Consider the following 27,577-nt stretch of genomic DNA (forward strand, 5'->3'; position numbering starts at 1 on the left):
GAAGGTGATGGCAGATGGATTTACTTCCTGTTGTGGAGAGATGATAAGGGGGAGTGAAAAAGGTGTCTGAAATTTGAGGAATCTAGGAAATGGGATGCAGAACAGCAAGAAGTTGGGAACTCTTCTGTAATATGAATGTATCACATAGGGCTTGTGCTGGATGGAAATTCAGACTTGCTCCGTTGTATGGAACTATCTCAACTGTTAGGGGGTATATATAAACAGAGTCTACAAGCCTTAATACTACTATAGCTTAAAGTCTCCATTCGATCAATTGGCAGAGGCCTGTATTTTTGCAATGGCAGAATCTGGGTTTTCCACAATGGTGTGTGTGTGATTTAGTTGGTGACCAAAGTACCTACTGGCCAATGATTTGTTATAAAAACAGTGCATTGTCCCTAAGAGTCATAAAAACTCATCTCTCACAACCACTGAGCACTTTGCCAATAGTATGCCAAGGTGACAGTAACTGGGGGAAGGGAAAGATATCGGAAAGTAGAACAAATGGGGCCAGGTAAACAGCGCTGCAGTAGCAGTGGTTGCCATGGTGACCGGAGGGGGAAATGAGGCGGAGGAGAAGGAGGAGGGAAGCATATTGATCTATAGTACTGTGCCAGCTCATCTGGCTTCTATCCACGTGCTGCTACAGAGGGAGAGAAAATCAAAGAGCCACACACAGGGCGGACAGGGCCTGAGATTCAATATGTGGCAGCGGCTCGATCAATAGATTGTTGGAAGGTGGGTAATTGACTCCTATTCTGCTCAGGAGAAGCAGATGCAGGGACAGAGATGTGTTTGTTAGCGGCAGATTCCCAGCTCTACTTTATCAACCAGTTTGTTTGTCTAGTTAATTCGTTTGTTTGCTTGTCAGCTTCTCTTCAACCTGATTTCTTGCTGCATCTGTCAAAGATGAGCATTGGCTGCAAGACCTGAGCCATGACTGTGCTAAAGTTCCCGATTCATTTTCTCCCACCCACCTCTTCTTTGTTCATAGTGACTTTACCCCACCCTGACACTGAGATTTTAATGGGGGAGACTGGAGCCAAAGAGAATTTATTCTCATGGGATTTCTGGTGCTTTCTGCTTTCACCTGTCTCTGAGATTTCATAAGAGCAGCCTCCCTTGTGGAAGCTCAGCATTTCCTGTCCCAGCTGGAACCAAGAAGCAGAGAAACCACCAAAGAAATAAAACAAAATAGTTAAGCAGATTTTTTGCACTTAATAAAACATCTGAATTTTGGGTAATGGTTCACTGTGTCCTCCACAGAGTAACTGACACCACTTCCTGCAGCAAACACCCCCTTAAGACTATACTAAAGAAGAGGGGAAAACTCCACTTACTGAATTACCATCATCTCTTCCTTCAGATCTGTGGATTTTTCTTGGAGGTTTCTCTGCTAAGTACTGCTCAGTCCAATTTAGCTTAGTTTATGAGTTAATAATGAAAAATCACCCACTTACAATTCTGCGTCTCTTAAATTATATTGCTAGATTCATACTTTTGAGTCTTGTGCTTCTACAGCCTGATCCAATTCCCAACGAAGTCTGTGACAGCCTTTCCAAGGACATCAATGAGAGTTGGGTCAGGCCCTTTTGTGAGACAGAAACAAACTCCCAGCTTTCAAGTTGGTATTTTTAACCCATTAGACACCAGCAGGTGTCTCTTATGTACAAACTAACAGCAAGTGCCCCTGTGCCCTCTAAAACGTTTTCCTTCATTTTCTTAATGAATGGGAAACTAAGAGCTTCTTAACCTCTTGGCATAAAATATGCCAGAAATAAATAGAAGTATGATAGAATGATTATAAAAGAAGTTATTGCAAATGTTCACTTATCAATTCTTCAGGGAAGGCAGACAGGTAGGTGAGAAGGAATCCAATCAGACTAAAATGTTTAAGGGAATAAAAGAATTTCTACCAATCATGAAGGGACCAAAAAAAAGCTGTCCACCGCACCGGCAGACATGCTTTCCACACAAAAATGAAGTAGGAAAGTCGGGCAAAATATTGTATCTATGGTGAACAGTCAAAGGTAGGATGGTCCTCAAGATGAGGACAACAATATATGGTCTGCCCTGCAAGCAAATAAATTAAAGTACATATATTCCTCTAATGTAGCATCAAGTCAAGAGATGCACTGCTTCTTATTGCTGAATCACTATGCCTGTCTGACACACACTAATGAAGCAACAGGCCACATGGTAATGCTGAGAAATGTAGGATGGTTCTCAGAAATTTCAGTATAACTCCAGAGAGTCATCCACAATGTGTCTAGCCAGTTAATGTGCAAATCCAAAGGGACACCTCCCCAGTCTTCTGAAACATAGTCTTATTACTTGGAAGGATGATATAATCCAAATGCACCGTGAGCATATCTGCAAGGAGCATGACATGATGCACCAGCAGCCTACATCTTTCTTAGAAGAGTCCTGGAAGGAATCTCTGGGGTCAAATCTGTGCCAAAAATGGAGCAGCCCATCTAAAATATCCTTTAACATACTTTCACACCTAACCACACAGAGGCCTTAAAGATGGTATCAGTTCAAAATTGCTGTCACTTATTAAAATGCCACTCTCTAGGAATTTGCCCAGGAGTGTCACGGACAAAGAAATAGTTCCTCTTCCTCACAAAGCAAGAGAAGTATACATCTAGTGTGTGGCCAAGCTCAGCTACTGGGGAGAATATGATGGGATAACACAGAGGAGCCCGTCTCTCAGGATGTGAGAAATGTGTATGCTATTGTTGTCAATTTTATAATCGCGCAAAATCAAACACCCCTGCCCCGCCCCCGCCCTTTCCCAGAGGCCCTGCCCCACCCCTTCACTGAGGACCCACCTCCGCTCGCTCCATCCCCCCTCCCTCCATTGCTTGCTCTCCCCCACCCTCACTCACTTTCACTGGGCTGGGGCAGGGGGTTAGGGTGCGGGGGGGGGGGAACGACTCTGGCTGGGGATGTGGGCTCTGGGGTGGGGCTGGGGATGAGGGGCTTGGGTAGCAGGAGGGGGCTCTGGGCTGGGACAGGGGGTTGGGGTGAAGGAGCGGGTTTGGGGTGTGAGGTCCCAGCGGCGTTTACCATGGCACCCAGAAAGCAGTCACCAGGTCCCTGCAGCCCCTAGGCACATGGGCAGCCAGGGAGGCTCCGTGCGCTGCCCTTGCGCCTGCAGGCACTGCCCCTGTAGCTCCCATTGGTCGTGGTTCCCGGCCAATGGGAGCTGCAGAGCTGTCACTAGAGGCGGGGGCAGCGCACGGAGCCTTCTTGGCCACCCATGTGCCTAGGGGCTGCTAGGACCTGCCGGCCGCTTCCAGGAGCTGTGCAGAGCTAGGGCAGGCAGGGAGCCTGCCTTAGCCCCGGGCCCCCGCTGCGCCACCGACTAGACTTTTAATGGCCTAGTTGGCGGTGCCGTCTGGAGCCACCAGGGTCCCTTTTCGACTGGGCGTTCCGGTCGAAAACCGGACCCCTGGCAACCCTAGTGTGTGCAGTCCCAAGCTAGAGGAAGGACATCAATTCTCCAGTTCTATAATACATACAGTCACAAACAGATATGAACGTCAGCCTTCTAATGTCAATCTGAGCAATAGTCTAACCAAAACAGTTATTCCATGGAAAAAGCAACAGGCAAAGAATGTAAAAGAAAGGTATATTCTCCTGAACAAAGCTGCCAACAAACATATGGAATTAAATGTGACTCTATGCTTCAGCTTTCATAGGGTGAGAGACAATTTCATAAGGAGCTGTGGCAAGTGATGTAAATCTGAGAAGTCTGTGGAAGGCTACATTGGCTGTCAGATAAGCACAGAATCTGGCAAGTACAAAGATAGCGTAAAGCCATCTTGCTCCACTCCAGACTGTGACTCCTGAGCGTCAGCACTCAGGAAGCCCAGCTCAGAATCCGTTCCAATAATTTTTATCCACCACTATAAGAACATAAGAACGGCCATACTGGCTCAGACCAGTGGTCCATATAGCCCAGTATCCTGTCTTCCGACAGTGGCCAGTGCCAGATGCTTCAGAGGGAATGAAGAGAATGGGGCAATTTATCGAGTGAGCCATCCCCTGTCGTCCAGTTCCAGCTTCTGGCAATCAGAGGCTTACGGACATCCAGTGTATGGTGTTGCTTCCCTGACCATCTTGGCTAATAGTCATTGATGGACCTATCCTCTATGAACTTATCTAGTTCTTTTTTTAACCCAGTTATACTTTTGGCCTTCACAACATCCCCTGGCAACGAGTTCCACAAGCTGAATGTGCCTTGTGTGAAGAAATACAGTACTTCCTTTTGTCCAAAACCTGCTGCCTATTAATTTCATTGGCTAACCCCTGGTTCTTGCATTATGTGAAGGGATAAATAACACTTCCTTATTCACTTGCTCCACATCATTCATAATTGTATAGACCTCTATCATATATCCCTTAGTCATTTCTTTTCCAAGCTGAGCAGTCCAAGTCTTTTTAATCTCTCCTCATATGGAAGCTGTTCCATATCCCTAATCATTTTTGTTGCACTTCTCTGTACCTTTTCCAGTTCTATTATATCTCTTTTGAGATGGGGTAACCAGAACAGCATGCAGTATTCAAGGTGTGGGCGTATCATGGATTTATATAGTGGCATTATGATAGTGGCATTATGATATTTTCTGTCTTGTTATCTATCCCTTTCTTTTCCTGTCTCTTTTCACTTTTTCTTTCTTGTTACTTCTTCCTCTTCTCTCAATCTTTATTTGTATTGCTCCACTGTTTCTCTCTTTCCTCTCTCCCTCTCCTCCACCAGCTGGTTTTCCCTTGCTACTCTTCGCCTGTGAAATAGCTTACCTCTCCCTAACTAACCAGGCCAAGGCCACAGCAGCACAGAGCTGGCTTTGCTGCACAGCTGCCCTTGCCCCTAAGGAGACACAAAAAGTGGAGAGTGCCTGAGTCAGGGACAGGTATCATCTTGGTCTATTGGTTCAATTTCACAATGCAATTATTTGTCCTATGGGACAAAGGCAAACAGGCAGGACCCAGCTTCATGGTTTCACTGCAGAATCAAGGCAATCACTGGGGTAAAACAGCAAGCTGATATCACCAGCAAGGCACAGGCAATGATGGTTTTAACACCACAGCTGCACACCATGCCTGGTGCCTGAGTAGCCTCCATATTCAGTGTCTGAGTTCCTTTTACCTTTAGGCACTATGTTTACACCTACTGCATATTTACATCTCTCCACTTGGTCACCAGCTCAGAATTCTTGACCTCTTCTTCAAGGCTCTGCACAATTCCACCATGACCTGCATCTCTGAGCTTGTTTCTTGCCATATACCCCCACCATCCTCTTCACTCTGCCAACAATGGTAGCCTCACTATTTCCTTGTGTCCTTCCCCAGTTCCCATTTCCATGCTGTGCTCCATCCAGTGGAACAAGGATAGTCTCTTGCTTCATATTTTTCAGGGTTGCATAATAGGGATTACCTTTAATATTCTGTAGGAGATTTGAGATTTTTTCCTAGTCAGCACAGCAGAGAGGGGGAGAAAAAGGTATCCAGGTGAGGAATCCAGGGAGAGAAGAGAAAAGTAACACAGAGTACAGTAAATGTGGGCAAGCAGAAGCCCAGATAAGCAAGGCATCAGACACAGATCTATGTGAGATATACACCCAACGAGCTTAGGGTATCACAGAACCTCAGTCCCTGCACTGCAACATGGATGGTTTTAGAGCAGACCCTGTTTCCATAGCAACAGTACATGTGAGAGCTGCCTTTGAAGAGCAATTCATCTCTTCAGGAAGGTGAAAAGCAAGGCCGACCTCACACACAAGCTCAATGAGCAGCCACATCGCAGGCCAGCTGTGCAGCTCTCAGGCGAGTCCTGTCTCCTTAGGCTACGTCTACATTATGATCTAGGGGTACGAATTCCCAGCTCGCATACATATATTCATGTTTGCTTGATGTGAGCTAGCATGATTATAAACAGTAGTGTAGTAGCAGTAGCATTGACAGCACCTGTGAAGGCATGGCTTAGCCATGCCAAGTACATACCAACAGTGTTCAGGTGGGTTTGTACTCAGCACAGCTAAACCATGCCACAGCTGCTGCTGCCCATGCTACCGCAATTACCCTATTTATATTTGCGCTACCTCTCACCAAGCTAGCATGAATATGTGTATGTGAGTTGGGAATCACACCCCTAACTAGTAGTGTAGACAACCTCGGAGAGAGGAAAGAGCTCTCTGCCAGAGCCACTTAGGGAGGCAGGACCATATGAAAGAGCATCTTCTGGCTTGATTCAACCCCCCACTCAGTTTCTGTGTCCCCACAAAGTATCAGGAAATGGTGAGAAGTTGAGCCAAACCCACTGTGGGTGCTGGCCCGTGGCCAGGATAGGAGGCTAAGCAGAAGTATCCCACAGGGAAGGGAGTATGGGAACAGTTACCCTTCAACATCTGCCTCCTGCACACCTGCCTTCCCCTGTCTCCCATTAACTGCTGCTTCTCCACTGAATGTTTTCTGATCCCATCCTCCCCTCAGGCTCTGGTAGAGTCCTTTGGTTTTGTCTGCATCAAGCCAATTTCAAAGTTAAATTTGCCAGCTCTAGTAAGTTTTATTTTCTGGCTTATCCAGGTCCGCACCTATTCCCTTTGAGAAAGGAGCTGTAGAAATGAGAAAGTATCATTATTAGGATTAAATGAGAGACATCAGTAAAAGCCAAGATTGTAGAGAAAGAAGTCAAAGAAAGGCCAGCAGATACTACAGAGTTACTCAAAAATAAAGCTGGGCAGGAAATGGTTTTCCTGTCCCAAAATTTTTTTGAAGATTTTGAAATGTTTTCCCATCCTGCATCTGGAAAAAAAATTGAACTCTCAAAAATGTTAATTTACCAACAAGCTGAAAAAAATTCAGTTTGGGCTAATGAAATCACTTTGTTTCAATGCAGACCATTTTTGTTTAACAAAAAATACTATAATGAACTTACATTTCAAAATGAAAAGTAATTTCAAACCAAAAAATGAAACTTTTCAAATGGGACAATTTCAAAACTTCTTTTTCGGATTTTTTTCTGAAACGAGAAACTCATCAAAACCGACCTTTTCCCGCAAGCAGTTTTGGTTCCAATGATTCTGCATTTTCTGACAGAAAAAAAAACATTTTGTCAAAAAATTCCCAGCCAGCTGTGCTTAGCATCATCAGCCTTTGTCAGTCCCCCTGCAGGAAGAAGGCCTCTTCAGTGCTATTCGTAACTATCCATCTCTATGGACCAATCTCAGTCCAGATTTTATTTTACAATTGATTTAAAATATTGCAAAATCAGCAAAATATATCTTAAATATATATTTCTGAGGTCATAGGGCTCAAGTCCCAGAATTGGACTGGGCTTCTTCCCAATGCTGATGCTGTAATACAGCCAGAGCACAGCGGGTGTGCTTTACAGATGGACTTGCATCCTTCAGAGGAGATCTTCAAAAGTCTGTTCTGCAAAGCTCTGGTGGCTGCTCAGGTGAAATTAAAGAGTAGGAGGTAGATAATAATTAATGATTTGCACTTATATAGGACCTGTCATCTGAGGACTTAAAAGCCTTTTACAAAAGTAGATATGTATTATCCCCATTTTACAGATAGACCTCCAAAGCCAAGCTCATCCAGTGAGTCAGTGGCAGATTTGGGAAGAGAACACAGGTCGTCTGACAAGCAGACCCCTGCTCTAAACAGTACACAATGCTGCTTCACACAGTACTTTTCAAAAAGAATTGATGATAATCCTGGTGTCCTAGCTGGAATTCCTTTGTTCAGTAAAAAAAAAAAAAAAAAAAAAAAAAAAAGCTCTGATATCTGTGAATGAATACAGGGTGGCTGCTGCCTTTATGCCTTTAATCTCACAGTCAACATGTTTCAGTCCAGGCCAGTAGTGACTGAACGCTGTTCACTGGCCCATGTGAAATAAATTTGGTGGGTCTCAATCTAGTTTCTACTTAATTGGTGTCCATATCATAAAACCCATTACATTTGGCACTAACTGGCCCCCTTGTTGGCAGCCCCAGCAGAGAGGCCACAGGCCAAATGAGTCACAGAGACTGAACTTTTTTCTCATCTTCCAGGGTAGGGTTGAGATAATATTGCCAGGGCAGGGTATGTGCATATGTGAGAAAACTTGTACTGCTGCTGCCTGGACTATACCTGTCCTGTGAGATTTTATGTATTCGGGCATAGTCTGACATCTTTCACCAGATTCACTTCACATAAAATACAGGAAATAAAAAAGACAGGGAAAAATAAGTTAAACACTAATAAATAAACATTTCAAGGAATGATTTCATCTTACTGACTGTGGAAGTATGGTAGGGATCTGAGCTTAGGCAAATCAAGTGGGCCCCTTATCCATATTTCTTTCCTATATTGTAAGTGAAAGCGGCAGCAGCCAGAGAAATGGAAACATCGACAATTAATTGAAAATGTTACGTCTGCTGTTCATGCAAAAGGCATAAATATTTATATCCTGAAGGCTGACTTTTGGGTTTGCTCCTCAGCAGGAAGAGATTTACATTTTGAATAAAGAATTTTTTCTTTCTCCCCCTCAGTAAATGTGAGCAGTTTATTATCCCCTTAATATTATTATCCCCAGTCCTCTGGCCCAATCCTGCAATCCTTTTGCACATACACTTCCATCAACTTCAATAGGAATTACATGTATGTAAAGACTAAAGGATCAGCTCCCTTATTTACAGTCAGAATGAGAGGGAGTTTGAAACAGAAAGGTAGGACTTGAGATCAGAAAATGAGAAGACGGATGAAATTAATGACTCCTGAGATACTGAGTTAATTTTCTAAATCTGTCTTCAATAAGAAACAATGAAAAATGGTTGGACAATTAGAACATAAGGAAGATTTTACACTATTAACTATTGATAAAGAGCAGGGAGAGAAATACTTGGAAAATGTAAGCATACCAGTACACTGGGCTGAATGATTTGCTCTTTAGGGTGTTAAGGGAATTAGCTAACAAACATACATCACCCATTGATTTTAGAAAAGTCATGGAACTCTGGTGAAGTATTCAAGAAAATCAAACATAGCCCCTGCCCCAGTGCTCTCTCCAGATTCCATCTCCCCTCTCTTCTCTCCACCTTGCTCCTGTAATACTGTCCCTACCTCCATCGCCCCTCTTCTCTCCCTTCCTGTCATTTCCCATATTGGTGCCAACACTGACCCAGCCTCCCTCTCATTTCCCCTCACCAGTTATTCCCCACTTTGACTCCTGTGCTCTGCTCTTTCACTTCCATCTCCTTTCCCTTTTCCCATCGCATTTAATTTAATCCCGCACTCTCTGCCCCACCTTCCATCTCCTCTGCTGGCACTCCCCCATCCCCTTAGCTCTGCCCCTGTCTCCATCTCCTCTCCCATACCTCTGCAACCTCACCTCCCATGCTTGCTCTCCCTCCATCTGTTCTCCCCTCAGCAGTTACTCTCCACCTCAGACCCTGTGCTCTTCCCTATTTCATTCTCAATCTAAAGAAAACTCAGAACCCTTCTTTCACTAGGTGGAGGCTGGATTTACCTTCCCTCATCCCACCCTTCAGCACCCTTCATTTTTCTATTTTAATAATTTTTATCTTTGTCTGATTAATAATAATAATAAATTTTAACACTGAAAAAAACCTGTTACTAACCTTTCTGTAACTGTTGTTCTTCGAGATGCGTTGCACATGTCCATTCTAATGTAGGTGTGTGCTCGCCTTGAGCACAGCCCCTGGAAAGTTTTCTCTCAGTGGTATCTGTCGGGTCAGCTCTGGATTTGGCCGAGTGGTGTTGCAATCAGCATAGGAATAAACTCCGAACCCTCCACCTGCACAACTGCTTGGGAGTCACCTACATTGGAATGGACATGTGCAAGGACTTGAAGAAAGAAAAAAACGGTTACTAACCTTTCTGTAACTGTTGTTCTTTGAGATGTGTTGCACTTGTCCATTCCAAGACCCTCCCTCCTACCGCTCTGTTGGAGTTGGCTGGCAAGAAGGAACTAAGGGGGCTACGGGTTGGCAGGACCCTTTATACCAGCGCTATAAGCGTGCGACTCCAGGAGGCACCAGAGCCGACTAGATGGATACCACTGAGGGAAAACTGTGCTCGGGGTAAGCACACACCTACACTGGAATGGATATGTGCAAGCACTCCAAGAAGAATGTAAGTTACCAATAAATTCCAGCAAAATGCCCTGACAGTGAGATATCTGAAGCTGTGAAATCCTTTGTACATTTCAAACATGGCTGGACACACCCTTGGAGAAAAGCCTGCAGGGAATAATCCTGCCCTGGCCCCTAGGTAGTCTAGTAGGATTTTCCTGTCTTTAACTTCTATGATTCTGGAACATTTCCAGCAGTTACGTGAGTTCCCCAGACTAAGGCCTTGACTGTCCCAGACAGTGCATGCTGCCTCCCATTAGTGGACACAGTACCCGTTGATGAAGCTTGGGTTCTCCAAAGACAAGTTTCAAAATTCGGGAGCAGCCCCAACTCCAGGACACGGACAATGTGGAAGGGAGAGAGATCTGAAGTGCCAGTGTTGGTCTGCAGCTCCATGCTAGAGATTAATTAGTGCAGATCATCCCAACAGGGTCAGCAGACCAGGCCAAGGACCTCAAGAAGCTCACCTCCTAGTAATCACCAGTATAGTACCTACTTCTTTGCCTTTGTCTCCCAAGAAGGTAAAAAACAAAGCAAATAGTATGATGGGAGAGTGATTGCACCCACCTCTGTTTTGCTCCCTTGTTTCTGAGACCTCAGAATTTCAGAGCAGGGTTTTTAATTTTATTTATTTATTGTTAACATGTTTTTTCCTCTGGGACTAGTTCTCCTGGTTCCCAGTCATTTCCTCCTGTTTCCATGGCAACTACAGCTGACTCATATGTGTGGTTGCCATGGAAACGGTGCTAGTGCCCCTTTGAAAGGCTGCACTGAAACAGGAATGAGATTTGCATCTCTGGTGCTGTGTGGAGCAAACCTTGTCTGACTCTCCTGGGGGGGACATGAGGCACACTGTATAAATTCAATACAAAACCCAACTAAATCCTTTCTCAGAGGGATTTTGAAAGCTGGTGAAATGGGTACATAGTAGAGAAATTGGACACTTGGGTTTGGCTGCTCAGGGTTGTACAGGAATTTTCAGTGTGTTGTGGGCACACCAATTTCTTTGGAAATACCAGTTACAAGCTGGCCATCTAGGGCGAGACCAGAGTTTACCTCAGCCAGCTAACACATTTAAAACTATGCCTTGCCTTGTATACACTGGGATTTTAACACAGTAACACAGGGGTGGGCAAACTTTTGGCCCGAGAACCACATCTGGGTATGGAAATTGTATGACGGGCCATGAATGCTCATGAAATTGGGGGTTGGGGTGCATGAGGGGTGAGGGCTCCAGCTCCAGCAGGCTCTGGGGTAGGGCCAGAAATTAGGAGTACAGGGTGCGGGAGGGGGCTCTGGGCTGGGGCACAGGGTTAGAGTGTGAGAGGGGGCAGTGAGGGCTCCAGCTGGGGGTGCAGGCTCTGGGGTGGGGCTGGGGATGAGGGGTTGGGGTGCAGGAGGGTGCTCTGGACTGGGACCGAGAGGTTTGGAGGGCAGGAGGGGGATCAGGGCTGGGGCAGGGGGCCTGGGGTGCAGGCTCTGGGGAGCACTTACCTCAAGCAGCTCCCGGAAGCAATGGAATGTCCCCACTCCAGCTCCTACGCGGAGGCGCGGCCAAGCGGTTGTGCGCGCTGCCTTGTTCGTAGGTGCCGCCCCTGCAGCTCCCATTGGCCATGGTTCCTGGCCTATGGGAGCTGCAGGGCCAGCGCTTGGGGCAGTGACAGCATGTGGAGCCTCCTGGCTGCCCCTACACTTAGGAGCTGGAGGGGGGACATGCCGCTGCGTCCGGGAGCCACGCAGAGCCACAGCATGTGCGGAGCAGGGCAAGCCCCCGACCCCACTCCCTGGCTCGAGCACCAGAGCAGGGCAAGGCCCGGACTCCACTCACCAGCGGGAGCTCTAGAGCTGGATTAAAAAGTCTGACAGGCCAGATGTGGCCCCCAGGCCATAGTTTGCTCACCCCTGCAGTAGCACGTCAGCTAGCACATCTTAAAATACACCTTTTTCCTAGTGAAGACAAGGCCAAAGATTGTATAACCATGGGTCTTGGCCCAAACTAGGATGCGCTCCTCCTTGCTTTAGTTACATAATGCCAAAGAGCCATAGAGTAAATGTGCTTCCATTTATCTGTTTGATTTTCCACATTGTCTGCCTCATATGGCTCTGTCCTGCAGGAGTAGCTGCATATATACTATGTGAGGTAGTGGCTATGCCAGCCCCAGTCTTGCTATACCCTCACACAGGAGGACAGCATGGAAACAAGCTAGGAGTATCCCCCAGAATCCCTGCCTGACCACCACTGAGTATGGTGCCCAGAAGCTTATTGCCTTTGAGTGGCAGTGCTTGAGATGAAGGTTTGACTATGACTGCGTTATTTGTTTTGTGTTTATTGAAATTCTTATTTTGATGTTCCATGTTTTTTTGACTTGTGTATAACCTGTTGGTGTTGTGGCCATTGCCTGAATGTTTCTTTGCTCTTTGTTTTTCTCTCTAGGAGCCATCACTTGGAGTGGTGAAGATCATCTTTGACAGGATGATAGACCACTAGGCCCCTTCATGAGGCCCAGTCAATTTCCACCCTCTTCTACATTTTCCAGTGGATTCCCCAGAGATTATGCTATTCATCAGGGGTAAAAGGGAATGACTACTCAGTGATGGAGTACTATGGGGAAGTCAATATAGTTCCTTGGGGATATTTTGGGTGGGGAACTAGAAGTGGGGAGCCTATGTTTGTTTCCTCACTGATGTTCCTTTTCTGTTCTATGTTTTTCAGCACTCTGGAGGCTGTACATGTTCCTCTGGAGGGGTGCAGGTCCCCAGGCAACCCAGAATAAAGAGAATTTTGAAAGGGAGACTCGTGTGTGTTAGACGGTACAATCTGTAATTTTTCCTTAATTTTATTTTGGCAGAGGAATCTCTTGGTCCCACTGATGTTTTGTAAAAATAAATAAAATATATGTTTTTAGGAATGTTTCATCTTCTGTGACTGCTTGGGGAATGGGATTTGGGACCAAGTGGGCTGAGCTGAGAGTACACATGCTCTGCCTCATGTGATGCTGGGCATGCCCTGAACAAAGGTCAGGAGGATAGTCAAAGGCAACTCCAGTTTCACCTGCTGAGTTAGTCCTACTCACGCCAGGTAAGCAGCATATGTCTGGGTACATGGGAACTCAGTTAGGGCATCTGAAAATCTGACATGAGCAGTCAACCCTTAGCCTCACCTCTGTCCTGCCCCCTTTGTTCTCTACTCCCACTCAGGTTCCTTTTTTCGGGAGTGGTCTCTAGCTTCTCTCTGCCTCCCTCAAGAGGGGCAGGGGTTATGGCAGGGAGCACTCAAGGCAGCATGAGGTCAGAGTGTGCTAAATTTGGTATGTTCTCTACTCCAGTTACTTGATTCCCCTTCTGCCCTTCCTCACTAAGGCAGGTGCTGCCAACAGAAGCACATCACATGGTATGGTTGGTGCAGCTCCATCTTAGAGGAGCCCCATTTTGCTCATTCACTGACTATCTGGGCTGCAGAGGACTGCAATCAACTCCATACAAAGATGGGCAGGAGGCCCTCAGCAATTCCCTTTGCAGATGTGCACTTGCTTCCCAGTTGTTTTACATGAAAGCAGTCACAATCCAAACATTCCAATTCCTGCATCAGTGCATGACTTTGAGATGGGGTGCCTTTGGCAGCTTTCCCTTCAGTTAAACCCAATGTGCTGTTAGTGGAGGGAGAGGGAGGGAGCATGATAAAAGAGAGAGGAAAGGGGATCATGATGGGCTCCCAGGAAGCTTCTGGCAGATGATTTATTGGCAGCGTATAGGCCCATCCCGCTTAAAACACAGAGCATATCATTCACCTCGTTCCTGAAACTGTTCTGGCCTACAGTAGACTGGGCAATAAGCACCAGCCCTCTAACCACTTCCACTGGCATTCCCAGGACTTATGGGACTTCATTATAACAACATAACACCAAGACAGCACACTGTAGGCATCTGTGAATGAATCCACACCAACCTCTAGCAGCCGTGTGAGGATTATTATCCTTTTTATACAGACAGGGAAACTGAGGCACATAAAAGGAAATTATTTTGGAGAAAATTCAATAAAGCTCACCTTTCATTTATGGAGGGTGGAATCAATACGCCTTGCCATCATTTACGTTGGGAGGAGGAATGTAACACAGCTCTCCTTTAGTTATGGGAGGTGGAATCAATGGATCTCACCTCCATTTACATGGATTGGGGCCAACTCAATATGACCCACCTTTATTTCTGGGGGGTGAACTCAGCACAGTTTGCTTTCCTTTATTGGTGGGGAATCATTACGGAGAAGTTTCATGTGGGTGGTTGGTTGGACTTGACATGGCCCATCTTCCTTTAGAAAAAGTTGACTCAATATGACTCTCCCTTTATGTGGAGAGGCCCTAGTACAGCTTGCCTTACTTTATCTGAGAGGAGGACTAAACAGAGCTCAACTTCATGTACGGGAGGATGGACTCAATACAGCTCACTTTCATGTATGGGGGGAAGGACTCATTATGGCTCAGCTTGCCTTCATGTTTGCAGGGGATGGACTCAATAAAGCTGGGCTTCATGTATGGGGTCATGAACTTAGTACATCTCACCTTCATATGTGGGGGAGATGGACTCAAAAAGGCTCATCCTCATATACGAAGGGATTGACTCAATATAGTTTGCCTTCATGTCTGGGTGTTGGCTCAATAGGGCTTGCCTTCATTTATGGGAAGAAACTTAGTACAGCTCACCATCACTTATGTGGGGGTAAACTCAATACAAGTTGCCTCCATTTATGTGTGTGGGAGGCTGTATTTCAATATGGCTCACCTTCCTTTATAGTGGGATGGACTCAACACAGCCCTCCATTTATGTGGGGATGGACTTAATATTGCTCCTGTTTATTTATGAAGGTTGGATTCAATATGGCTTGCTTTCCTTTATAGGGTATTGTTATGAGTTGTAAATCAGTTGTGCAAGTGGAGAAATGGGTGTAATGGATTCCAGATCCACACCATTATGGCAGCATCTTTAAGTGTGCAAGAGGGAAAGAGACTTCTTTACAGATCCCTGGGGCATCATCAGGCAGAGGCATTAGGGCTACTGCAATAAGGAATGTGGGGGAAGGGCAAGAGGTTCCTGAGCAGCTTCCCCATGAGATTTATAGCTGGCATAATTCTTTCATCACAGCACCATGCATTCTCCAAGGATGTGGCTGATCCTTCTGCATTTCTGAGCTACTGTTCCAGACCTGAAGCTTGTTATTCCTTTCTCTCAAAAGGACACTAATCACAGTTATCCTATATATACTCCCAAAGGATCCCTCTCGTAAGAGAGGTGAAAGTCCAACAGGGAAGCATGAGACCTTTTCTGTAATCACCTATTGAAAGTCAAGCTTCCTGTAACTGGTTGGCTCAGGTGTAGTGGAGAATGGGATATGGAGTCTTTCACATTTAGGTTACTGGTTTAACTGTAGCTCAGGTTATCAGTGACTGAAAGTGACTTCTATTTGATGGCCATGTGGGGATCTATGTGACACAAGCTGGTGGGTTTCAGTACAATTCCTAGAGGACATATGCCAGAACAAATCATAAAAAAATACCAACATAATTAGCCACCTCATTGCAGCAAGGCCAAGGACTGAAAGGAGCACAGAGCCTGAACTCTTCTTGCACTCCTATTAATACTTAAAATTTTATACATATGACCTAAATAAGCCTCAGAGGCCCTATGGGAAGTAGGTCATTATTATCCCCATTTTACTGATGGGGTAACTGAAGCCCAGAGAGGTTAAAGCATGACATGCTTAAAGCCACCCAGCAAGCAATTCTCGCAGTCAGGAATAGGGCCCAGAAGTTATGACTCCCAAATCTGTTCTCTATGCACTAACAACTGCCTCACCAGTGAGCACCTTGAGAGGGCGCTATACTGGTAAGAACATTATAACTAGAGAAGTATTATACTGGAGAAAGTATTATAACTAGTGGGTGTGATATATGGGAACCAATAATACATGGGGTACATTTCAGAGGGGTGCACCGGGAACCAGACACAGAACCCGATACTCTTTACCCTGCTGTCCTCCTAACACTAGAGAAGGACAAATAGTTTCGCTGTGTTCTGTTGCTGTGACAAGTGGAAGGATCACCACTGGGAATCATGAAGGGGTATTGCCGTGGGAAGTCCACTGGTAACATTTGAGCAGCTATTAGGGTTCCCTCCCCACTTTGAACTTGGGGTACAGATGTGGGGACCCGCATGAAAGACCCCCTACGCTTATTTTTACCAGCTTAGGTTAAAAATTTCCCCAAGGCACAAATTCTTCCTTGTTCTTGGATGAGTACTGCTGCCACCACCAAGTGAGTTAGACAAAGATTTAGGAAAAGAACCACTTGGAGTTTTTATTTCCCCAAAATATTTCCCCAAGGCCCTTTACCCCCTTTCCTGGGGAGGCTTGAGAGTAACCAAGATGAGCACAGACCAGACACCTGGGTTTTAGGACACTAAAAACCCAATCAGATTTTTAAAAAACAAAACTTTATTATAAAGAAAAAAGTGAAAGAAGCACCTTTGTAAACTCAGGATGGAAGGTAATTTACAAGGTAATTAGATTTAAAACAGAGAGGATTTTCCCTTTAGGCAAAACTTTGGTTCCTCGCTAACCTGGAAAAAATACACACAAAAACAAAACAAACAACCTTCCCCCACAGATTTGAAAGTATCTTCTCCCCTTATTGGTCCTTTTGGTAAGGTGCCAACTAGGTTATCTGAGCTTCTTAACCCTTTACAGGTAAAGGAGGGATTAACCCTTTACAGGTAAAGGAGGGATTTTATGCTACCCTTAGCTATATGTTTATAACAGCAGCACATAAAGAAAGGCTTGCAGTGACACTAGACAGACATCGCAGTCTAACTATCCCAGCATCTGCAGCTCCCATTTCAAGGTGAAAAGATATTAGATAAATGTAAATGCAGGGCACTTTACTAATGCTACAGAAAATGCAGTATATTGAAGTCTTTACAGTCCCTACTGGCCTCCTGCCAAGCTGTTCCTTGCCTTTTGCTGCGCACTATGGGAAAATGGAGTAAGAACAAGGGGGAAATAGAGGGACGCTGTTTTAGGCCAAGGTCTGATGCCTTTATTGGTTGGTGAGGGGTTACAGTGCACATTTTTGATAGGCAGGAGATTTATGAGGTGGAATGCCGCCACTGTGCCTTTTCAATCCTCACAGCAGTAGGCAGGTTTATTTCCATCACCACATTGCAGCAGCGTCATTGCTTCTCCATAGCGGCTGCTTTTAATGCTGCTGTATTTAAAATTGTACGTGTCTCTACATGAAACAGGGCTTTTCGCAGTCTGCCTTTTTATATCCTGTCAGGTTGGCTGGATAGACAGGATGGGTATGAGAATGTCTATTTGTGTGGGAAGGCTATTCTACCATGGATATGATTCAGTAACAAGGTTCTTTCTATTTAGAGTCCTCTTGGGTCTTACACATTCCTTTCCTCAGAGCCCCCGTCTCTTTCCATCTTTCCATTTCTCTTCCTCCTTCCAGATCCAAAGGTTAGCCCCACTCTTTCCCATGCTTTCTTTCCTCACATCCCAGTCTGTCCTAGCCTTACTCCCCCTCCCGTTCCTGTACCAATCCCCAGAGCACTTCTGTAAGATGACCACCCTTGGCTCTCCATGTAAGCTCCTCTCTTTCATCTGGAAGCCTTCACATCCTAGTTCTCGTCCTCCAATCTCAGTCACGTCTGTAAACCTGTTTAATGATGGATCATATCTTTCACTGTCCTAATATAGCAGTAAATTAAAGAGAGAGAGAGTGTGTGTCACTGGGTAAGTCAACATCTTCCCTCAAATGACTTTGGGAATTTTTCAGCACTTCTGGATGACTGTGGGAGCTCTGCTGCTACTGAACTCCTCAGAGATACAATAGGTTCAGGATCCCACCAATGCGCAGGAGAACTTGGGGAATATGGGTCAGGAAAACACGTACAGCGCACAGAATAGATCCAAAATCCCAATCCACAAACAGTGTAAAACAAGGGAGGAAATAAGAACACTATCCTCAGGACAGAATTGTGCCTTAATTATAGTATGTAAGAGACCACATACTACAGTGATGGGCTCTCTCTATCAAAAAATAGCAATACTCTAGTTCTTATGTAGCACATTGCATCAGTAGATCTCAAAGTGCATTACAATGGGGAAACTGAGGCACAAAGCAATGAAGTCACTTGCCTGAGGTCAGCCAGCAGGCCAGTGGTAGAGCCAGTTGTACCCATCTTTAAAAAGGGGAACAAAGAGCAACCAAGGAATTATAGATCAATCAGCCTAACTTCAAAGACTGGAAAGATATTGGAACAAATTATTAAACAATCAGTTTGTAAGCACCTACAGGATAATAGTATTACGAGGAATAGCCAGCATGGATTTGTCAAGAACAAATCATGCCGAACCAACCTAATTTCCTTCTTTGACAGGGCCTAGTGGATGGGGGGGGAGGGGGGAGCAGCAAACATGATATATCTTGATTTTGGTAAGGCTTTTGACACAGTCCCACATGACATATTCATAAGGAAACTAAGGAAATGTGTCTAGATGAATTTACTATACGGTAACTGGTTGAAAGATTACTCAAAAAGTAGATATCAATGGTTCATTGTCAAACTGGGAGGATGTATCTAGTGGGGTCCCGCAGGGGTCAGTCCTGGATATGGTACTATTCAATACTTTCATTGATGACTTGGATAATGGAAGGGAGAGTATGCTTATAAAATTTGTAGATGACACCAAACTGGGTGGTGTTGCAAGCACTTTGGGGGACAGGATCAGAATTTAAAACAACCTTGACAAATTGGAGATTTGGTCTGAAATCAACAATATGAAATTCAATAAAGATAAGTGAAAAGTACTTTACTTAGGAAGGAAAAATCAAATGCACAACTACAAAATGGGGAATAACTGCCTCGGTGGTAGTACTGCTGATAAGGATCTGGGTGTTACAGTGGATCACCAACTGAATATGAATCAACAACGTGATGCAGTTGTGAAAAAGGCTAATAATGTTCTTGGGGTGTATTAACAGGTGTGTGGTATGTAAGACCCAGGAGATAATTGTCCCACCCCAGTCAGCACGGGTGAGATTTCAGCTGGAGTACTGTGTCCAATTCCGGGCATCACACTTAGGAATGTTGTGGACAAGTTGGAGGTAGTCCAGAGGAGAGCAACAAAAAATAATAAAAGGTTTAGAAAACCTGACCTATGAGGAAAGGTTAAAAAAACTGAGTATGTTTAGCCTTGAGAAAAGAAGACTAGGGAGGACCTGATAACAGTCTTCAAATATATTAAGAACTGTTATATAGAAGACAGTGATGAATTGTTCTCCATGTCCACTGAAGGTCAGACAAGAAGTAATAGGTTTAACCTTCAAGAAGGGAGAATTAAGTTAGGTATTAGGAAAAACTTACTAACTATAAGTGTAGTTAAGCTCTGGAATAGGCTTCCAAGGGAGGTTGTAGAATCCCCATCATTGGAGGTTTTTCAGAATAGGCTGGACAAATTCCTGTCATGATTGATCTAGGTTTACTTGGTCCTGACTCAATGCACAGGGCTGGACTTGATGACTTCTTGAAGTCTCTTCTAGGCCTACACTTCTATTATTCGATCCTCTAGATAGATGGGGGGAATTCATCTGTGACCTATGGTCTCTTTGCACCAGTGGAGCAGTGTAGGGCAGGTATAAGTCCTTCCAGAAATATCCTTAATGCAAAAGACCCTCTTCTGGAGTGTCAATTCTGGTTGTGCACGGTTTCCCACAGAAGGTCCTGGTGAATGTTAGCATTCTGCAGTGTGCTGAGTAGGGGGTGCATGTCAAGCGGTAGCCAGAGCAGACCTATACCCAGTGATTCTGTACTTCTGCAGTATCTTAGAAGGGCCACTGAGTCTGAGGCAAAACTTAGGGCAATCCTTCACATGCACCCAGAGGCCTCAGAATCAGTGAAGTGCAATCCATGTTCCCTTTGTCTCTGTGCTGGTCTCAGCGCTTGCATAGGAATTAATCTTGCATAGAGACAGGAAGGTGAGGAAGGTGATGATTTGCAATATGGGATGGATTCTTAATACCTTATCTGTGTGAAATGACCACACAGACCTTTCATATTCCCTCCATCTCCACTTCATTTTGCATTGGGAAGCTGGGAGCAGAGGACACAATAACAATCTTTCTGCTGTAAAGAGCCCTGCTCTGCATTATTCATGTGCTTCCTTCCTATTTTGCACTTATGTCAGTCCTCATGCAGCTAAAATATATGTTAAATGATTCACTCTCTCTTTCTCTCTCTCTCTCTTGTTCCCTCTCTCTGAAATGGGAATGAGAGAATTTTTTTAAAGAACCTGTGATTAGACTTTTCCCTCCTTCTCCGTTTCCCCACTCACACCACAACTCACAAGATACGTGTCTGGTCTCTTGATTTGAATGAATGTCTAGTACAGAGTGAAGTGGAGCAGAAGGGACATAACTGGGAAAATCCCCAGCAAAATCTGTCCCTATTATATTGATCCAAATCTCATAAAGTCTAGAGAGGGAAAATCCCTAAGATATCTCATCTATCCTGTCCCCAGCTCCCTTCTTCATATATTGCAGTGCTTCATCCAATTCAGTTTTAAGGGGATTGCTTTTTAAACTCCCCTGTCTCCTCTGTATCCCCCTTTTTAATCCAAGCAATGGGGATTCCCCTCTTTTTCTTGAGAAACTTCCACAGCCACATCTCAGAGAGATCCTAAAGGATATCTGTAGATAATTGTTCTGCCTCTTTATCTTGTGCTCTTGAATGCCTTAGCCAATATCTGGTTGAGATTCAGGTATGCATAATTGTTAACTGACTAAAGCTCAATTCAGACTGAGGTACTGATGGCAGGTTGAGGGAAGCAGCCAAAGAAGATGGCAAAGGTAATTATCAGCCCCTTTGACTGCAGGTATCTGTCCACCACTGGTCATCTGAGTTTGTGTCATAGGGGTGCTGTTAGAGTCTGAATTGCTTTTAGATGATCACAGTGCAGCAGTCACCAGCGCTGCATTTTTCCATCTGTACTTGATCAGGAGCTCACAACCTTTTCTCTCAGATGAGGACCTTACTACTGTCATTCATGCATTTTGTCACTTTAAACCCACTGTGATGTGCTCTATGAAGGGATCTACTTTAAATCTATTTCAAAACTGAAACTACAGCAGTATGCAATAGCCTTTCTGTGAACTGTGATTTCTAGTCATGAGACACCAGTGCCTGGGGATCTGCAATGAGTTCCCATTGGTTTCCTGGTGGAGTTTACACTGTTTGTTCTGACCTACAGAGCCATGAATGGTCCGGGACATGTGGAATTGAGAAATACCTCTCTCTTGGTGAGGTATTGCACAGCTGTGATCAGTGGAGGCACATGAGCTGAAGCCCAGTCAGAATAGGAGAGGGTGCTGCTAGCAGGACAATCTGTTAGGGATTCTCAGTTTAGGAATTTGCTCCCTTCTTGTTCTGAAATAGCCTTAATCTCTTGAACTTCATGGCATGCTGCAAAGAGTATCTGTTTGCTAGGCTTTTGGAACTTAAGAATTGCCACTGAATCTGATCAGTTCGTTACCCTGTCTCTGACAGTGACCAGTATCAGATGCTTCAGAGGAAGGAGCAAGAAACCTGGAAGAGGGCAGAGGATAGGATGTGATGGGGCTTTAAGGTATATTGGATTGTTAGGAATTTTTGATTGATTAATTTAACAGCAATTTGTGTCAACTACGCTGATGAGTAGTATTCTTTGTACAAATTTTTGTTTTAAGTAATCACTAGGTGTTTTGAACTGGGATTCATGTATTCTTTTGTATTTAAATAAAAAGAAAGCTCATGAACAGGACACTTTTGCTGATATTCACCCTAAGTATGCCATTGTCTCTTTTAATCTCTGCCCTACTAGTTAAACCCCCTTTGAACAACCTGATCATTTCCTCTCCCTCATTGGAGTTTACACCCTCAGACATTTGTAAGCCCTCTCAGATCTGTTCCTTGTTGCAATGCTGCCAAGTTAACTGATTGTTCTAGCATCACCAGCCAGAGTTAACTGCATCGGAGCCAAGCAACTGCATAGTGATGAAGGAGCACAGAAAGCTTGAGTGAAAGGGACTCATCATCTTGTTCCCTCCCAATTCTGCCCCTACGTGTGAAGTTGTACTGATGGCAGTGCCTATATCAGTAGTAAAGCAAACACACTTATGGTTCCCCCTGCCAGGATATGCCAATCATTTTGCATCTCTGCTTCCTGTAATGCAGATTTCTGAATTGGCCTCTTGGCTCAGCTCAAGCACAAGATCAGTTTTTATCAATTTAGTATTTGATATGTTTAGGAACGGCATCCTGCTTTGGCCCCCCAGCAGAGGGCCAGGATGGTCTCCTCTCTACTGGCCACTTCTGTTTCTACGATCACTACAGCTGGTTATTCTTTTGAGAGGAGAAAGAGAATATTGCCATTCAGGGCATTTTACCATCTATTACTTTCCCTTTTTTGCATTTTAAAGCCCTACAAGGACCAAAATGTGCTTGGCTTCCATCTTTCACACTCAGCAACAATGCTGCATGATTGAGGGGGGAGGGTGTTGGCTGCAGTGTGAGTTCCTGGGGGACTGAACTGCTCATCAAAGGGACTGGTATCCAGGCAACAAGCCTCCCTTGCCTTAGACAAGCAGAAACAGCTGGGAGTTTTGAAAGCTAAGGAGAAGCTACTGTAAAGAGAGCGAGAGAGTGAGCGGCAGAGAGGGGGGAGCCATGTTATTTTGAGTAGGTTATTTCTGCTCTCACATCGGCATGACATTCAGCCCAGCTATGAGCACCAGTGCAGCAGCCCAAGTGTGGAGCAGGCAAGCTCCTTGCCAGGTCCTTGATAAGAGAAGGGAAATCAGAGCATATTTTATCTTCAAATTTACAATACATGGGGAAAGGTTATTAATGCATTTCCCAGGAACAGTTCCCCATGTGTGTAATAAGGATAATCATACATCCCCAATTCACACAGGAATTGTGAGGATAAATTCATTAATGTTTGTGTGGCTCAAATACTATCTGAATAGTTGCCATTGAAGTAAACAGATAGGAAGAAAGCAACTCTGGAACATACAGGTACAGCCAGCTCAAGCACTTGGAGCTCCCACACATTTGGGGACTCCACAGTTGAACACGTGAGCATTTATTACTATCTTTAATTTCTAAACCATAACTGCTTCACTTTTCACAGGCACCAGAGGCTGCCTGTGTTTTAGATCTTACATTAATATTGTCATAAAGCTCCAGGAATCTGGCTTCTGACATTTACTAGGACTCCAGATACTAGGTCTTCAATCTGAGACTTCTCTTGGGGCTTTGCCAGGCAGGTGCTGGGCTGGGTCACAGGGAGTTTTCCAATAGGGGCAGGGAAAGGCTTTCTAGAGGGGTTGGCTGGAGTGGACTCTCTTCCTAAAAACTAAGAACTGCCTGGTTGCTTTCCCAGGGGAATATTAACCCCATCTCAGCTGAGTACTCTCACCTCACTGAATCTAGGCCAGCTACTCACCTCTGCTGGGGCTGACTCCCACTCCGAGGAGAAGGAAAAAAGTCCCATTCTCTTAGTGGACAAATCCAAAACCTCCTCTTGTAATGCTTCTATTTCATGGGACTGACTTGAGTACTTCAGGAGCTCCCCAGCTGAGGAGGAGCCTGACAAGCCATGTCAGTGCCAAATAAGCCATCCTGAGGATTTGGGGAGCAAACTGCCATTCCTAGTTCTCCTTTTTCTCAGTCACACTCATCCCACCCTCCTTCACACCATCTACCTCCCCACACCGCTCCTTCTCTTCCACATCCCTTCCTTCCCTTTCTCCTCTCCTCCTTCTCTTGCTTCATTCTTCTCTCTCTCTCCTCCTTTCCTCTCTGCATTCCCATCGTTTCCTCTCTCCTTCAAATTAGATCCGACCACCTTATCCTGGTGAGCTGGATAGCCTCAATTGATGAGTGAGTGGAGCTTGTATGAGGTGCTCCTGCCCTTGTCCCAAGCTTGCACTGACCCTCCAAATGCCCCTCTCTCTGGGGTGTATCTTGGTTGGCTGCCCTTTGACTTTTTCCAGTGCCCTCCAACGCCTCTGCTGAGGAGCTCACAAAGTGCCATTTGCCAAGAGAAGAGAAATAAACCCTGAGGGTCTTGGGAGGAGCATTCCAGAGCTAAAAATAACCATGGGTCAGCTGTGAATAAGCCTGAGGCTCCACTCCTCCTCCCTCCCTTCCCCAAGCTGGTGCTGCAGTCACGGAGAGGACAAACGGTCATGATGAATCCTCTGTCTCTAATACAGCTCCACCCCCAGCCCCCTTGGCTTCCCCGCTGCCAGGGACTGTAATTGCTACACAGCTACAGAAAGAGGGAAACAAAATGAATGAAAAAGAACCTGCCCCAAAATAACTCTTTGCCTGCTGTCACCACATCACCCACAGATCAGCTGTTTCAAGGAATCAGAGACCTAGCCCTGGTCTACACTAAAATGTTACGTCAATGCAAGCTGCCTTGCGTTGTCCTAATTGTGCATGTATCTACACTTAAGTTTGTCTCTCATCAGTGTAAACTCTCTATTATGCTGACATAGGAACACCACCTCCCCGGGCTGAATTAAGCCATGATTAATGTACTGAAGTCAACAAAGCATTAATGTAGACACTGTATTACCTATGTCCAGGGCCGGTGGAAGGATGTTTCGCGCCCTAGGCGGGAGAAGTGAAGCAGCCACGGCTGCTTCACTTCTCCCGCCTAGGTGGCCTAAATGGTTGCACCGGCCCTGCCTATGTCAACCCTACCAATCCTCCCGCAGCTGTCCCACAATGCTCAACTCTGATCAGTATGGTCATCGTTGTGAACTCTACTGTCCAGGGGTCATGGAGACCAAAAGCCCTTCCACTCTTTACAATGCCATGAATTTTTGAAATCCCTTTTCCTGATTGTCCATCTTGACAAACGCACCTACCAACTCTCCCTTGTTATGTGCAACTTCCCAGCTGACCATGCTGGCTACACGCTCTGGATCGGGGTGAACAAACTTTTGGCCCAAGGGCCACATCTAGCTATGGAAATTGTATGGCAGGCCATGAATGCTCACAGAATTGGGGGTTGGGGTGTTGGAGTGGGTAAGGGCTCTGGCTGGGGGTGCAGGCTCGGGAGTGGGGCCAGAAATTAGGAGTTCAGGGTGTGGGAGGGGTCTCCGGGCTAGGGCAGGGGGTTCGGGGGGTGAGGGCTCCAGCTGGGTGTGCGGGTTCTGGGTGGGGCTGGAGATGAGGGGTTGGGGTTGCAGGAGTGTGCTCCTGGCTGGGACCAAGCAGTTTGGAGGGTGGGAGGGGGATCAGGGCTGGGACAGGAGGTTGGGGCACGGGAGGGGGTCATGGGTGCAGGCTCTGGGCAGCGCTTACCTCAAGCAGCTCCCAGGAGCAGCAGCGTGTCCCCCCTCTGGCTCCTATGTGGAGGCGCGGCCAGGCGGCTCTGCGTGCTGCCCTATCTGCAGGTGCTGCCCCTGGGGGGCCATGCTTGGAGTGGGGGCAGTATGTGGAGTCCCCTGGTTGCCCCTATGCGTAGGACCCAGAGGGAGGACATGCTGTTGCTTCCGGGAGCCGTGCGGAGACACGGCACGCGCAGAGCAGGGCAAACCCCCGACCCCACTCCCTGGCTAGAGCTCCAGAGCGGGGCAAGTCCCAGATCTCTCTCCCCAGCAGGCGCTCGAGGACTGGATTAAAACATCTGAAGGGCCGGATGTGGCCCCCGGGCCATAGGTTGCCCACCCCTGCTCTAGATGCACTCCAGCCTGGAGCACACAGGAGATTTTGGATCTGCTGGGCTTGTGGGGAGAAGGGGCTGTGCAAGCACAGCTATGGACTAGCTGTAGAAATGTAGACACCTATGAGCAGATTCTGCAGGAGAAGTGGTACAACAGGGATCAACAGTAGTGTCACTTGAAAGCAAAGGACATGTGGCAGGCATATCAGAAGGCCAGGGACTCCAACAGTTGATTTGGTGCTGAGCTGCAGACCTGCTGCTTTTACAAAGAGCTTCATGCCATACTTGGCAGAGACCCCATCACTACCCTGCACACCACTGAGGATACCTCCAAGAAGCCCACATCATAGGCCTCTGGTATTACAGAGAGGATGAGGAGGAGAATGGGGGACATGCAAACAGAGGGTCCAGCTATGCTGCAAGGCAGAATTGTTTGAGACTACACTGCAGTCCAGTCAGTCTCGGCAGTCGAGCATGGGCAAGCCCGATAGAGGGGAAGGAACCTCCAGTAAGTGTGTAAATTTATTTCCTATTGCATGGATGCCCCCAACTTAGCATGACTCTGCGATCAACTTTTCATTAATTTATTCATATTAGAAGAGGTAGCAGCACAACAAAGGGAGATAGTGTTGTTATCTGCTTTTCATTCACGTGTAGAGTTAGGCTGGAGGTGGGGGTACAGAGAAGTTTGTTTATGTACACAGGGATGTCCCTTGATTCTTGAATCTTCCTGTGAGATCTCAGTGAAACTTTCATGGAGGTGCTCTGCAGCCTTAATTCTTCATCCGTGGTAGGACACTTTCCCATGCCAGTCTGTGATAACTTTGGCCAGCATCATTGCAGTAAACAGGCTAGCAGCATACGGGTGGGACACCAGCAACAGCTGTACTCTCTGTGCCTTTGTAACCCTCAGGAGTGAGCTATCAGCTAAAATTCCAACTGTCTGTGGAAAATGGTGTCAGTATTCAGTGTTATTGCCCTATACTCATAGTTTCATGCAACTGAGCAATTCCCTCCTCATTTCCTTCACCCCTAGTGGGCCATACAATCCATGGTGGCTGCTCTGAGTGGTGCTGTGTACAAGGACTCCAAAAGACAAGTGTCAATAAACATGTCCTGTTTAAAACTTTTAGGCGAGCAAGGGAAGGGAGCTCTGAATCTTAACTTTCGCAGTCTGTTGTGACTATACTGACAATGGTACGCTGTGTGTTTTATCTGCAGCTGTTGATTGTGGCCTTGAGGGGTTCTCCCTCCACACCAACGGAACACCTGAGCAAGATAAGAAGGAGAAAGAAGAGAACTCGGGATAACATGTTCAATGAGATCCTGAAAGCCAGTGCTGCATCAGACTTGATCAGAGGCCCTGGAGGATGAATACTGTATACTGTATGGAGAAGGAAAGAGCAGACAGGAGAAAGGCCCAGGACTCCTGCAGGACAAGGAGAGGGAGATGCAGCAAGACATAATGGGGCTTCTCTGGCAGCAAACACAGATGCCACAGCCTCTTGTGGACCTACAGGTTCAATAATCCTGGGCTCGCCTCCCTTTGCAGTCCAGGGAGAACTCCAATATAGCACCTCCTTACACCCCTGCTCTCCACACTGGCATCAGGGACCGCATCCCTACCCCTACCACTTCACACTGGGGGACATAAAGG

The 27,577-nt window shown here is 45.9% G+C and overlaps 1 long non-coding RNA gene across 2 annotated transcripts in view; it reads left to right on the forward strand.

Annotated features, from left to right (window-relative positions):
• Window positions 1-27,358, forward strand: part of LOC112101844 — a 42,057-nt gene extending 14,699 nt beyond the window's left edge. For both annotated transcript variants that reach the window (XR_002907697.2, XR_002907696.2), the window contains exons 4-6: window positions 12,583-12,760; window positions 12,862-12,959; window positions 27,142-27,358. This is a non-coding gene — a long non-coding RNA (uncharacterized LOC112101844). The remainder of the gene's footprint in view (window positions 1-12,582; window positions 12,761-12,861; window positions 12,960-27,141) is intronic.
• The last annotated feature ends 219 nt before the right edge of the window (window positions 27,359-27,577 follow it).

This window comes from Terrapene carolina, unplaced genomic scaffold, assembly GCF_002925995.2.
Source record: "Terrapene carolina triunguis isolate 2854851 unplaced genomic scaffold, T_m_triunguis-2.0 Scaffold96, whole genome shotgun sequence".
In the NCBI taxonomy this organism is placed as follows: domain Eukaryota; kingdom Metazoa; phylum Chordata; order Testudines; family Emydidae; genus Terrapene; species Terrapene triunguis.